This window comes from Diabrotica virgifera, chromosome 2 (genome assembly GCF_917563875.1).
Source record: "Diabrotica virgifera virgifera chromosome 2, PGI_DIABVI_V3a".
Taxonomy (NCBI): Eukaryota; Metazoa; Arthropoda; class Insecta; order Coleoptera; family Chrysomelidae; genus Diabrotica; species Diabrotica virgifera.
The window spans coordinates 167,450,599-167,466,852 of NC_065444.1; positions in this window are offsets into that span (position 1 = coordinate 167,450,599).

A 16,254-nucleotide genomic window follows, 5' to 3' on the forward strand; every position below is an offset into this window, starting at 1 on the left:
CTATTTTTAACTTCATCAGTTTCGGTTAGGTTGGTCTCATCAGGTATTTCATCTAAGCTAGCAAATCTATTAGAAGTTGGTGTGGGTGCTTTGAGCCAGTAATCGCTCATTATTGTTTGTCTTAGTTGTTTATCAGCTTCAGGGCTGTCCTTTCTTGCTCTTTTGCGCGCTTGAACAGTGTCTCATCCTTGGTCCTGATTTTCTTGGCTATCGTGTAGATTACTGATGTGTATTTTTGACGGTTGATAAGAATAAGAAGAAGAAGAAGCATGATTAGAAAGAAAAGAGTTACCTGGTTGTTCTTGTTGATTGTTAGTAGAATCAGTCTCTTGGTACACTATAATGCTTGAGTAATTTTCATTGCTTTGTTGCTCACTAGACGAGGCTGTTGTTGAATCTCTCGATGGTTGTTCCATGGTATTTGTTTGCAAGTTAGCGGTGTATTCTTGTGAAGTTGATCTTCTCGTTGGAGATCTGCTCACTTTATTTGAATTTAGAAACCGATTGTCTTTGTCTATGATTTCTACATTTTCGCTCATCCTGTATCACAATTAAATGTTTATACTACACGAACAATTATTTTATGGGACGCCTATGACTTTATTTGCCGGTATTTTTGCGTATAGAAAATAGAAATAGTACTTGTTTTATTTTATTTGAGTTTTTAAAACACTGGAAATTAATATTACTAATTAACGATAAAGTTTGAAACAAAAACTGGTTACTAGATATTTTTGTACTAAAAATAAATTTATGCGACCGTCTCCAGCAAAGGTTGGATCGAGACAGGAAAATCTAAAAATGGCAATAAAGTAGTAATTCCTCCGGTGGGGTAGAATTTGAGAAGGGTCAACCATTCACTATCCCCTGTCGCACGCCTCTGGTAGTAGCTAGAAACGTTTGTTTATCATAATTTAGTAGGGTGTAGAGTAGTCGCACTTAATGCCAAGTATGAAAAGGATACGTCGAATAGTATTAAAATTCTGAGCAAAAATTTTTTAAATTTTTAGATCAAACACCCTGTAACTCAGTAAGGAACCACATTTTCTTTAAGTGTTTTAGGTTAAATCTTCGTATTTCATGCTAAGGTTTCTCAAGTTACTATATGGACAATTATTAATGAAACACCCTGTATAATGAAAGAAATCAGAACTACCCCAAAACTTTCCTAGTCAAAACACAATTTTAATGAATCAATTATTTAATGTTTGGATAAGTAATTAAGTTCCTAATATCGTTTCTTTTTGTTTCAGGTAAGCTTTTTAAGACTGTATGATGGACGTGTTACAGGTTTGTATTATTACCGATTTAAACGATATGTTATTATGGTGTATTTATACAGTATGATGCAAATGTTTGGAATAAATTCGTTATTTCGTAAACCGGCGACTTTAAGGGAAAATCTCGAAATTGGTCAATTTTTATTTTTAAATTATTATGATAAATATTTATCCGACGCCCTAAAGGGCAAAAAGGATTATGAGAAAGAAAAAGAAGAAATTATAATATTTTGGCATATATATCATACGAGTGACGTCATCCATATGGGAGTGATGATGACATCGATAATTTTCTTAAATAAGACTAGGGTTCGTGTGATAGCTCATTTGAAAGGCTATGCATACTATGCAATTCTGTATACAGCAAAATAAATATTGTTGGTCAGGAATAATAATGACGTAATTGCAACAAGCCAACTTTCTCAGAAGAGCAAAAAACGATTTTTAAATATTTAAAATAGGGATTAAATGAGGAGTAATCGTCCAGGAGCATCGGTATGGCGTTTATTCTTACAATGACGGCTTTTATTTTTATCTCTATAGGTTGGAATTTGTATTCTTAATTTCATCGCCTCATTTTTAACAGTTTTTACAATTGCGTCATTTTTCATCTCAAAATTTTTAAATATTTAAAATGGTGACTAAATAAAGAGTAACCATCCGGAGCATCGCTATGGCGTTTATTTTTACAATGATGGCTTTTAGTTTCATCCCTATTGGTTCGAATTTCATTATTTTAATTTAATCTCCCCATTTTTAACCCTACCTACAGTTGCGTCATTCTTAATCTTGAAATTTTTCTGTACGAAAAAACTATTTTTAAATATTTAGTACACCGTTTATTCTTACAGCGATGGCATTTATTTTCATCCCTATTGGTCCGAATTTCATTATCTTAATTAATTTAATCCCCCCATTTTCAACCCTATTTACAGTTGTGACATGACTTCAAACAAGGTCTAAATGGTGCGTATTTCAATAACGACGCAACTACCTTGTAGTGGCTAAGTACATAGTTACAGTTCTGTCGCTTTTGTATCATCTGTACACTGTACACAATACCTAAGAATTTAATTACGCAATAAACAGGAACTGACAAAATTTGCAGTTACGGCATTCTTGTTCCGGACCGTCGATATTAACATAATTGTTTAATTGACAAAAAGGAAGAAGGTATCTAATTTGTTTAATTCGAAATACATTTAACTGTTGTCAGAAAACATAAAAAAATTATTATTTAACAAATTAACATTGTTTTTCGCTTAAATTCAATGTTCAAACCAGCTCCCGTCAACCACCTGCTTCTTGGAAGTTTGGACGTTTAATTTAAGTGAAAATCAATGCTTATTCGTCAAATAAACATGTTTTTTTCTGTTTTCTAACAGCAATAAAACGTATTTTGAATTAAATAAATTGAATGCATTCTTCTTTTTGTCAATTAATTTAATTAAAAGTTGTTTTGATACCTTGTACAAATAATTATATTAATAGTTATATTACTAAAAACAGAATTAAATAACCTTTCAAATGAGAAATCACGCAAAATCAAGTCTCATTTAAAAAAATTATCAATTACGTCATCACACCCACATGGATGACATCACTCATATGATAATATATTATGCCAAAATATCATAACTTAAAAATAAAAATCGAGCTGTTTCTGGATTTTTTAATTCGTCGGTTTACGAAATAACGAATTTTTTTCCAAACATTGGACATACTCCAAAAACGCATGCATTGGGCACGCGTCAAAACGCTCAAACACTATTTGTTTATAGCTTTGTATAACAATAAGAAAAATTAATTTTTAGCAATGTAAATAATCAAAACCGGTATAATTTGACTTGAACTTTTAAACTAATGGTGTAAGCAGAATTGCTACTTTATTTTTTAATCAAAAGTTACAATCCTTTCGCCAGTTTGGGTACAACGGCCTCCTTAATTTAGATGGACTTACCCGAGTTTTTTTATATATTTTGACCCGTAGAACACGAATTTTTTGGGTAACAGTTGATCCGGATGTCGATAAGTTTGTTATAAACAAAGAACTTGAGGAATTACATAACAGCGATTTTTCGCAAAACAAAACATTTTTTTGTATTTTTTTGGGTTATCCTCAGCAAAAAATGGTCTTACAAGTTTTTACGTAGGATGAATAGTTTTAGAGATAAACGCAGTTGAACTTTCCAAAAATCGAAAAAGTAAAATTTTTGAAGCCGAATAACTTTGGATTAAAAAATAAAATAGCAATTCTGCTTACCGCATTTGAAAGTCCAAGTCAAATTCTATCGGTTTTGATTACTTTTATGGGTAAAAATTAATTTTTTTATTGTTAAACAAAGCTATAAACACATAGTGATTGAATGATGTTTTCAATGCATTTCCCATTTAAAATCGTACGAGTAAGCGCGCATAGAGAAAATTTCTATGTAGATTACGTACATTAAAACGCATGCATTGGGCACGGGAAATACTATGTGTTTATGGCTTTGTTTAACAAATAAAAACTTAATTTTTAGCAATTCAAAAAATCAAAACCCATAGAATTTGACTTGAACTTTCAAATGCAGTAAGCAGAATTGCTATTTTATTTTTTAGTCAAAAGTAATTCGGGTTTAAAAATTGCACTTTTTCGATTTTTTGAAAGTTTAACCGCGTTTATCTCTAAAACTATGCATCCTACGAAAAAACTTGTAAGACCATTTTTTGCTGAGAATCACCCAAAAAATACAAAAAAAAATGTTTTGTTTTGCGAAAAATCGCTGTTATGTAATTCCTCAAGTTCTTTGTTTATAACAAACTTATCGACATCCGGATCAACTGTTACCCAAAAAATTCGTGTTCTACGGGTCAAAATACATAAAAAAACTTGGGTAAGTCCATCTAAATTAAGTAGGCCCTTGTACCCCCCCTGGCGGCGGAACTATTATTCGGATTCAAAAATTGCAATTTTTAGATTTTTGGAAAATTCAACCGCGTATATCTCGAAAACTGTGCATCCTACAAAAAAACTTGTAATAAAATTTTTTACTTAGAATGAACCAAGAAATACAATAAAATGTTTTGTTTATAAAAAAATTGCTTTTTTGGTAATTTTGAAAGTTTTCTATTTATAACAATCTTATCGACATCCTGACTAACTGTTACCCAAAAAATTCGGGTTCTACTGGTCAAAATACATAAAAAAAACTTGGGTAAGTCCATCTAAATACAGGAGGCCGTTGTACCCCCCCCCCTCCTAGCGACAGAGTAAGTACTATGAAGTTCCTTTGTATTTTTCACCTACTTTAGCGAAATAGGACTAGCTGCAAATACGTTATAATATAATATACAGTGATGAGCGATAATAACCGGTAAAATAACGCAAAAGACGGAAGACATATTAAGTTGTGAGATAAAAATAAACTAAACTAGTGAAGGTGGGCTAAACCTATAAATTAACATTCTGTTTTTTCTTTCCCACCTTTAGACATATCAGAAGAGTATGTGAACTAAAACTGTCACTGTCATAGTGGCAGTTGCCAAACTCTTCCGATATGTCTAATAATAAGTAGAATGCAAATGTATAGGTTTTTATCGCTAAATCTCTGACCTCCACTAGTTTCATTTCTTTATATCTCACAACTTAATTTTTTTTCCATCTATTTGTTATTAGCACGGTCATCACTGGATATACAGTTGAGTCTCCGAGTCTTTACCCGTGCGTCATCATAAAGCATACGAAATAAGTCGGAAATTTACTAAACGCAACAGTAATTGACAGAGAGTGGGTATTACTCCGATCACGGGTTAGGTACAGTATAAAATTTGACGTTATCAAATAAATAGAATATCAAATTATCATTAATTAATAAATAAATAAACAATTTGATAACATATTTTCTTTTTGCTATTTTATTCACTTTGACGGAACATTAAACACAAGCATTCCTTAACTGTGTCAACAATGATATTATTTGTACGTTGTCAAATTTTATCGTAAAAGAACATAAACTTATCATAAAATTTCTAACTCCAATATAAAATTAGTTGTGAAAACAACTGTTTGTATACTATAAAAAAATTCAAAATGCAAAAATTCGACAAAATAGCAGCAAAAAATTCAACAAACTGACAGCCACAAAAGTAAACATACCAAAACGTCAGAGATTAAACTTAAAATATGTGAAAACATCCCCAATCGTCTTTCTTTGTACCTATCTCTTTCCAATGCACGAGTCTAGATCGTTCATAAAAATAACATACGTGTTTTTACTTAATAACAGGCGGCAGCTGGTTTGTCATTAGTTTCATGCGTGGAAGAGAATGATGCTAGATAAAAAGTATGTGTTTTATCTCGCCAGGTATTAATGACGCTCGGGTAAAAACTCGCGGACTCAACTGTAGGTTCATAAATTAAATAATATTGTTTTTTTTTTCGAATAATAATCTGCGTCCATTTTTATCAGATTCAAACAGCCTCATTTTTTAAATATGATTTTAAAAAGTAATTACTTAACTTTTTGCAAGATAAACGGAAATAAAACTTTTCTCTAATTAGCTTCCTAACATCGCATCGTAAGCGAGAATGACCCAGACAAAGTTCCTCAGATAAAAGAAGACTAATTTTTTTTTCTTACAGTTTATTTGTTACTAAAGGGCGCCTCTAAAACTGCCTGATTTTAAAAGTAATATAATAAAAGATTTTCTCAATTTTTATGACAGAGAAAAAGTTTAGCAACAGAATAATATCTTTATCTACTCTATGCCATATTATGTATAAATTTTTAGTTTGTGAAAGCTGTCATTATAGATAGCAGTGCGTGAAGGGTTTAAAGTGTGCGTGAAGTAACAATGTATTTTAAATGGGATTTACTTTTTCGCACTGTTTTTGGCACCCTTTCATATAATCAAATATCCTTAACTTTCGTGTTGTCATGGTGATGACATAAGGAGCAATAAACTACAACAAAAATTTTGACAGTTTTTTGGTTTGAAAGAAGTTAGAATTTTTAAATGTCAAAGTTCTAAAAATTGAAGAATAGAAATGAATTCCAGTGGCGAAGAGTTACAGTGTTTTTATTTGTTTATCTTAGATAAAATATTGTATGAAATTGTTGTGTGAAGTACTTTTTGCGAACTTACACCATGTATATATATATACGAACTTACGCGATGTATTTAGCACTCGCTCCGTTGTCGCTCGTGCTCTAAACATCGCGTGCTTTCGCAAAAAGCTTACTTCATGAACTGTTTTATAAATAAATATTGTAATATTTTATAGAGTTAACATTTTTATGGTTGGTCGCAGCTGCTTAACTTTTTAGCGTTTTTAACCCCAGACCATTCGAAAACGATCCAACATTATAATATGTTAAATATACACACAAAAATTAATAAACAAATAACGTAAAATAAAAATTAAAAAATAGGCTCAAGCTAGGCTTTAAATTTGAGACAAAAAGTGTACTTGGAGAATTTAAGATAATTCAACCAGAAGTCCATAATATTTCTTTTTATTTCTTTCTATATTCACCTCTAGTTTTTGGAGATTTTGAAGTTAGAATTTTTAAATGTCAAAGTTCTAAAAATTGTAGAATAGAAATGAATTCCAGCGACGAAGAGATACAGTGTTTTTATTTGTTTATCGTAGATAAAATATTGTATGAAATTATTGCGTGAAGTACTTTTTGCGAACTTACACGATGTATATATATACGAACTTACGCGATGTATTTAGCACTCGCTCCGTTGTCGCTCGTGCTCTAAACATCGCGTGCGTTCGCAAAAAGCTTACTTCATGAACTGTTTTATAAGTAAGTATTGTAATATTTTATAGAGTTAACATTTTTATGGTTGGTCGCAGTTGCTTAACTTTTTAGCGTTTTTAACCCCAGACCATTCGAAAACGATCCAACATTATAATATGTTAAATATACACACAAAAATTAATAAACAAATAACGTAAATTAAAAATTAAAAAATAGGCTCAAGCTAGGCTTTAAATTTGAGACAAAAAGTGTACTTGGAGAATTTAAGATAATTCAACCAGAAGTCCATAATATTTCTTTTTATTTCTTTCTATATTCACCTCTAGTTTTTGGAGTTCGTTTGACATGTTTAAGATGATTGACTAATATATTTACCATTTTTCAAATGAAAAATAAGTTTACATTATTTTGTATTTTTGAACCATCAATCGAATCTGCATCTATTTTAAAACTGTCCTCGAACTTTATTTAAAGTTGCAGGTGAAATATTGCTTATTTCCCTTAATATATTTTCCCTGGCATCTGCAATGAATGCTGTCTATGTTGCAAATATTTTATCTCTCCATATTTCAATGCAAAATATTTCATTTTAATTATTCCTTTCAATGCGGGTCCAGTGAATTGTTCTCTCGTCATGTTGAAACATTTTTGTTCTATTTAGATTTACCAAAACAGGAAACTTGATCAATATAGGATATATATCAGCAAATGATCTCGATTGTAGAATGGGTTATTAAAATTTATAAATACTTTATAGGGAATCATCATCAGGGCTTTTAATTTCGGATGGAATGTTTGCCGCTCTTACTTAGAGCTCTCTGATTCGCGTATGGCGGTGAATCACTCCGCATTTTACTTGCGTGTCGTCAAAGTTTGTTGTATGACTTAGCTTTTGTTACAATTTTCTTCAATTCATTTCAATATGTGTGTAGTTCCCTTCAGTTTCTCTCTTGCAGAATTTTGATATCTCTCATGACTTGGTCCTCCCATCTCGCTCTGGGTCTTCCCCTTGGTCTTTCAGTTTCTGGTTTCCATCTGGTGATGATCTTAATTAGTAGGTCGTTTTTTCTTCTCTTTATATGTCCCAGCCATCTAACTTTCTGCGCTTTCATAAATCAGACTATATATCTTCACCCTTCATCATGTCTCTTAGTTCATAGTTCATTCTTCTTCTCATTTCTCCGTTGTCCATTCTCATCGGACCCATAATCCATCTGAGGAATTTCATTTCGAATATTCCTAATTTTTTTTTCATATGTTTCGTAAGACACATTGTCTCAGCTACGTATATAACTACTGGTCTGATTGCAACTCTGTATATTTTTAGTTTTGTATTTCTGGACAAGTTATGGTCCTTCATTAGCCTATGATACAGTATGTTTTGTTGCCTGCTAGTATTCGCTCCGTCACTTATTCTTTTATTTAGGCCATTCCCTATTACTCCCAAATATTTAAATTGTTGAACTCTTTCAAAAGTCCAGAATTCTATTTTATCTCGTACTGCATCTTTTCTTATACCGGGTGTCCACTTATATTTTTCCCCATTTTAACTGCCTATAACTTCTAAACGGCTTAAGATAGAAATATGCGGTTTTCGCTGAAATATTTCATTTATTAAAAGTTTTGTCTGAATGGACTGAATTTTTTATATCACTTTCAAATACGAAAATAAAAATGGCGGATTTTTGAAAAAAACGTTGTTGACTTTTTTTTTAATGGAACACCCAGTATATTTTTTTGTAAATTGAAAGAAAGATCATTCACCTATCCAGCGATATAAAATTTTTCAAAATCGGTTGTCAAATCACTGAGTAATTAATTTTTAAAATGAGCCATCAAATATCCAACGTGGATATCACATACTTAAATAACATAACTAAGCAAAATGATATTATTTTATGTGATTTCCACATTGCATCTTTCATTTTAAAAATTATTTGGTCAGTCATTTGACAACCGATTTTAAAAAGTTTAATATCGCTGGATAGGTAAATGACCGTTTTTCAAGCTACAAAAAATATACTGAGTGTTTCAATAAAAAAAGTCAACAACGTTTTTTTTAAAAAATCCGCCATTTTCTATTTAAAAGCAACATAAAAATGGTCATTTACCTAAAAACTGGAAAAAAAGGTCATTTCCCTATCCAACGATATAATCTTTTTTAAAATCGGTGGTCAAATGACTGAGCAATTAATTTTTAAAATGAGAGATGCAATGTGGAAATCACATATTATGTTATTTAGGTATGTGATATCCACGTTGCCCCTCTCATTTTAAAAATTAATTACTCAGTGATTTGACAACCGATTTTGAAAAGCTTCATATCCCTGGATAGGTAAATGACCTTTCTTTCAATTTACAGAAAAATATACTGGGTGTTCCATTAAAAAAAAGTCAACAACGTTTTTTTCAAAATCCGCCATTTTTCTTTTCGTATTTGAAAGCGGTATAAAAAATTCAGTCCATTCAGACAAAACTTTTACTAAAATAAAACATTTCAGCGAAAACCGCATATTTCTATCTAGAGCCGTTTAGAAGTTATAGGCAGTTAAAATGGGGGAAAATATAAGTGGACACCCGGTACAGCAGAGTAGATATTTTGTTTTTCATTTATAGGTAAATCAATGTAAATCGAAAATATGCATTGTTTCGGAAAAAATCAAACAAGCTTGTATTTTTCTAAAACCACTTTTGTTAGTTTATAAATATGTTTAGGGGATTGGCGCAAAATATTGGTCCAATGATATTTAAATGCATTCATTTTTTTCAAATCCTGAGAAAACTAATAAATATTTTTGAAAAATTTAAACGCAGAATAAAAGAGGGCTGAAAGTCCCTTAAGATAAACAAAAGTTTCTTTTGAATGAAATATTTCTAAATAAAAATCACACTTAATTTTTCCTTTTTTTCACCCCTGTTACTTATTAAAATTAACATTATTGAAGTTTTCAGAGACTTTCGGCCCTCGGTAATAAAGTAATCTTTCATTCTGCGTTTAAATATGTTAAAAATACTTATTATCCTACCCCCTTAAAGTAAAACGTTCTGCTCACAGATAAATATCGTCGTTTTCTGTGCTACTTCGATTGATAACTTATTTTGTTTTTCGGTAGATGGCTCTAGTTCATCCGCGGCATTTCGTTCTTTGCAATTCGGAAAGGCCCAAAGCATGGTACTTGGGGAAATCGAAGAGAAGAGGATATGGGACTACTGATGAGGAGCAAAAAACCTCCGAAACCGGTATATACTCTTCCTGCACTATCCGATTTATACAGCAGCAGCTGCATAATACCAGAGTATTATGCAGCTGCTGCATTTTCGTGTTTCAAAAAAATTGAATATGTTTATACATTTTTAAATTTGATTAATTTGTTATTGTTTGGTCTTTGGAGAAAGATTTTTCAGATTCCAAGAGAAGACTTCCAACACCCTATTCTAAATTTTTTAATTTGTAATGGTGTTTCCCCTTATGTATTCCTCATCCGAACAGAGGCTCCAGAACATTGTACCTTAGGAGATAACATCATAATAGTAGTAATTGCACAAGAGCTCTAAAATTATTAAATTTTTCCCGAGTGACACTTTGACAGATTTAATTATGTCAAAGTGTCACGAGAGCAAAAAATCGATATTAATTTTAGAGATCGAGTGCAATTTGTTGCGAATATTTCATGAATAAAACTGTTCAAAACCAAAATTTTATTGTAATTTATTTATGTAAGTACAAATTAGTACAATTAAACACAGAGTTGTTATAAATATTTGACGGTTGAAAGTCATCACTTTTATAATTTTTAAAACATTAATTGTTATTAATGTCACTGCATGTATATTTTCGTAGCAACGAAGGGCATCTGACGTAATATGCCTGACGACGGGACATTATCAAAAATTATCAGTTTAATTTTTATTTCAGTAGCTTTCTATTGGTCAGAATCTCCTATGAATGAAATAATCAACATAATTTTTATGACTACTCAAAGTATTTTCATGACTATCGCTTGAAAATATTTGCTGATATTTTCCATCACCAATGCAACCAAAGTACAATGTTACTTCACACCCTTGATACATCCTTTAGTAGAGGTCAGCATCCCTAATGTATGGAAATGTGACTCAATTTTCTCAGACGTTCGTCCACATACCGAAGTATTTGTAGATAAATCCGTAGGCATACGTTAACAATTCCATATCGATGGTTTTTTCAGTTGTGATGGATTTTACTTTTTAGGTGTCCCCGCAAAAAAAATCCGGAGGAGACAAATCTGATGGCAGATTAAGTCATTCTATGCTACCTGTGACAATGTGTCAAAAACACAAAAGCTATGCGAAATAATAAATTAACATTGCTGTTAACAAATGCTGGGGTGATTCTTACCCTGGCTTAGGGTTGAAAGTAAAATAATCGAAATTACCGAAAAAATACCTGTCGCTGTATTTTTCACAAATTAATATTGTCGTAGTTCCTGATAATACTTCTGTTTCGTTTTTGTCTGCACCCTGTCTAAACAAACACTTATTTTTATTTCTGCTTAGGAACGTTAAAGTCTCATTGAAGAACATTTTTATTTTTTATTTACTCCAGAGAAGTACAGTAAACTATATAAATACGAAATCTGAAATTATTTTCGTATTTTTGTATTTCATTTGCATACACCTACATCTTATTCATCCTCGGTATTTTGCCACTGTGGCGACTTCACTGCTTACTACTATATAAATCTAATAAAATTACAAGGCACGGAACTTCAATTGTTCGGTATGAGAACAAAGAGTTCACAAGAATTTTTGGTGATAAATCAACTCCAAATAATAGAAAATTTCCAGCTGAAATATTTCAAAATGAAATAGCCCAGAGATCATTCCATTGATAAAGGCTAATAGATCGTATCAGGAAGTATGGCTATATTGACTCCAGAGAAAGGAAAGAAGGTTTTATTTTACCTTCAAAATATTATGAATTTAATGTCACTCAAATAGATTGGAGCTCAAGAAACTCTAAGTGTTTTTTTTACTTTCCTTATTTTTAAATACACACACCGGCAAAATTAATAGTCGAGGAAATAAAACTGAAAAAATGACAAAACCTCGCAATTTTTTCGTCCAGCATTGATTTGTAAAAAAATTTGGGATTAGGCTCATTTCACCCTCTAGTTCATTTTCTATATTGAGCTGTTGTACGCTTTTGGTTTTTTTTAAGGGTGAAAACTACCCCTAAAAAACTACTTGTAAAAATTATAAAATAACATTTTAATCTTTAATATTGTCAACATTTGGTTCTTTAATGATTGTTTTATGCTTTAAGATATGCTATCATAATATTTCAAACCACAAAACCACCCTTGTTGGAGCTAAATATAAAAAAATTATTTATCATAAAATAGTGATTTCGGCTTGCATAGATTTACAAAAAAATTTGAGATTAGGATCATCTCACCGCGTACTTCATATTCTATAACATGCTTAAGGGCGTCGATTATTTTTAGGGGTGTAAACTACCCCTTCTAGTCAAAAATTGTATAAAAACATTGTAAACTTTTATATGAGTAAAATTTGGTTTTGATTGGCCAAAAATAATGATTGTTTTATGCTTTAGGAGATTATAATATCATAATATTTCAACCCTTAAAAACCACCCTTAAAAACATTGCAATTTCTATAAGTATATAATTGAATAGATCTATACAGAAAAAAAAGTAGAATTACAGAATTACAAAAACATTTATTTACACAAAAATACGAATTTACAAATATGTAGAAGTACAAAATACAAATAGTTTTTAAGTCATCTTCCAGTATACGAACCAGTTCTGTGGTATTATACATGCATTGAAAATGTTCCATAAGCGGACTATTCGAATATTTCGAAAAAAAAAATTCGTTTTCTAAACATCCTTTATTTTTGACGATAAAAAGTTTTTTTAAAAACAATTTTGTAGAATTTTTGAAGAGCTATAAGACTGTGTAAATTAAATTCCGTCAAATCCCTTAGCTTTTAATTGGGGTGGGTTTAAAGTCTCGAATAAGGGGGTGTTTGCTCATAAATAGAGATTTTAAACAGCTATATCTCGCTAACGATTCATCGTAATGAAAATCTATGTAAAATATAATTTTAGTTATTAAAAATGCCACAATTTAGTAATCTATCATTATTTTCGTATCTCCAGTATTTTCGGAGATATTTTGAAGTAAAATGTAAAAAATACTGAATTGCAAAAAATCAATTTTTCTTTAAATTTAAATTTTCGTTTAGGCGTTCTAAATAGGTCAAACTTCTTACGTGTATTTAGTCCATAAAGCCACTGCGCTTCCGCTAGGAAAAATATTCTAATTCGGACTTTTTCCACAATCTTACTCAAAAAGGACTCCTTTTAACAAATTTGCTTGTTGCCAGGACCAAAAGGTGGTCAAACATTTTTTAAACGTTTTTTTCTGTTTTTCCCAAAATTATTTTTTTTTGCATGGGAAAAGTTTTTTGGATCATTCCAAACAGAAAAGGTCTTTAGTGACTTTTCTCTGAAAATGATAGTTTTTGACATATAAGCGATTAAAAATTGAAAAATTGCGAAATCGGCCATTTTTAATCCTCAAAAACTATATGAAAATCTGAAAATTTGAATGTTGCCAAGGTAGGTAGATATTCTTTAAACATCTATTGATGAAATCCCGAAGAGTTTTTTGAAATACAATATTCAAAACTCCTTTGTTTTTTAATTGCTAATTAAGCGTGGGCGACACTATTTTCCACCGACAGTATGGTGCAAATGAAAGGAATAAATTCGTTATTTCGTAAACCGGCGACTTTAAGGAAAAATCCCGAAAGAGGTCGATTTTTATATTTAAGTTATGACATTGTGGCATGTATGGTATACTAGTGACGTCATCCATCTGGACGTGATGACGTAATCGATGATTTTTTAAATGAGAATAGGGGTCGTGTTGTAGCTCATTTGAAAAGCTCTTCAATTCTCTATTCAGTAATGTAAACATTTACATAATTATTTATACAGGGTGTCCTACTTCTTTTTTTGTCAAATAATTTAATTTAATAAAAATTTTTGGACACCCTGTATAAATAATTATGTAAATGTTTATATTACTGAATAGAGAATTGAAGAACCTTTCAAATGAGGTAGCACACGACCCCTATTCTCATTTAAAAAAATCATCGATTACGTCATCACGTCCAGCTGGATGACGTCACTAGTATCCCATATATGCCACAATGTCATAACTTAAAAATAAAAATCGACCTGTTTCGGGATTTTTCCTTAAAGTCGACGGTTTACGAAATAACGAATTTATTCCTTTCATTTGCACCATACTGTCGGTGGAAAATAGTGTCGCGCACGCTTAATTAGCAATTAAAAAACAAAGGAGTTTTGAATATTGTATTTCAAAAAACTCTTCGGGATTTCATCAATAGATGTTTAAAGAATATCTACCTACCTTGGCAACATTCAAATTTTCAGTTTTTCATATAGTTTTTGAGGATTAAAAATGGCCGATTTCGCAATTTTTCAATTTTTAATCGCTTATATGTCAAAAACTATCATTTTCAGAGAAAAGTCACTAAAGACCTTTTCTGTTTGGAATGGTCCAAAAAACTTTTCCCATGCAAAAAAAAATAATTTTGGGAAAAACAGAAAAAAACGTTTAAAAAATGTTTGACCACCTTTTGGTCCTGGCAACATGCAAATTTGTTAAAAGGAATCCTTTTTGAGTAAGATTGTGGAAAAAGTCCGAATTAGAATATTTTTCCTAGCGGAAGCGCAGTGGCTTTCTGGACTAAATACACGTAAGAAGTTTGACCTATTTAGAACGCCTAAAGGAAAATTTAAATTTAAAGAAAAATTGATTTTTTGCAATTCAGTATTTTTTACATTTTACTTCAAAATATCTCCGAAAATACTGGAGATACGAAAATAATGATAGATTACTAAATTGTGGCATTTTTAATAACTAAAATTATATTTTACATAGATTTTCATTACGATGAATCGTTAGCGAGATATAGCTGTTTAAAATCTCTATTTATGAGCAAACACCCCCTTATTCGAGATTTTAAACCCACCCCAATTAAAAGCTAAGGAATTTGACGGAATTTAATTTACACAGTCTTATAGCTCTTCAAAAATTCTACAAAATTGTTTTTAAAAAAACTTTTTATCGTCAAAAATAAAGGAGCTATGTTTAGAAAACGAATTTTTTTTTTCGAAATATTCGAATAGTCCGCTTATGGAACATTTTCAATGCATGTATAATACCACAGAACTGGTTCGTATACTGGAAGATGACTTAAAAACTATTTGTATTTTGTACTTCTACATATTTGTAAATTCGTATTTTTGTGTAAATAAATGTTTTTGTAATTCTGTAATTCTACTTTTTTTTCTGTATAGATCTATTCAATTATATACTTATAGAAATTGCAATGTTTTTAAGGGTGGTTTTTAAGGGTTGAAATATTATGATATTATAATCTCCTAAAGCATAAAACAATCATTATTTTTGGCCAATCAAAACCAAATTTTACTCATATAAAAGTTTACAATGTTTTTATACAATTTTTGACTAGAAGGGGTAGTTTACACCCCTAAAAATAATCGACGCCCTTAAGCATGTTATAGAATATGAAGTACGCGGTGAGATGATCCTAATCTCAAATTTTTTTGTAAATCTATGCAAGCCGAAATCACTATTTTATGATAAATAATTTTTTTATATTTAGCTCCAACAAGGGTGGTTTTATGGTTTGAAATATTATGATAGCATATCTTAAAGCATAAAACAATCATTAAAGAACCAAATGTTGACAATATTAAAGATTAAAATGTTATTTTATAATTTTTACAAGTAGTTTTTTAGGGGTAGTTTTCACCCTTAAAAAAAACCAAAAGCGTACAACAGCTCAATATAGAAAATGAACTAGAGGGTGAAATGAGCCTAATCCCAAATTTTTTTACAAATCAATGCTGGACGAAAAAATTGCGAGGTTTTGTCATTTTTTCAGTTTTATTTCCTCGACTATTAATTTTGCCGGTGTGTGTATTTAAAAATAAGGAAAGTAAAAAAAACACTTAGAGTTTCTTGAGCTCCAATCTATTTGAGTGACATTAAATTCTTTCCTTTCTCTGGAGTCAATATAGCCATACTTCCTGATACGATCTATTAGCCTTTATCAATGGAATGATCTCTGGGCTATTTCATTTTGAAATATT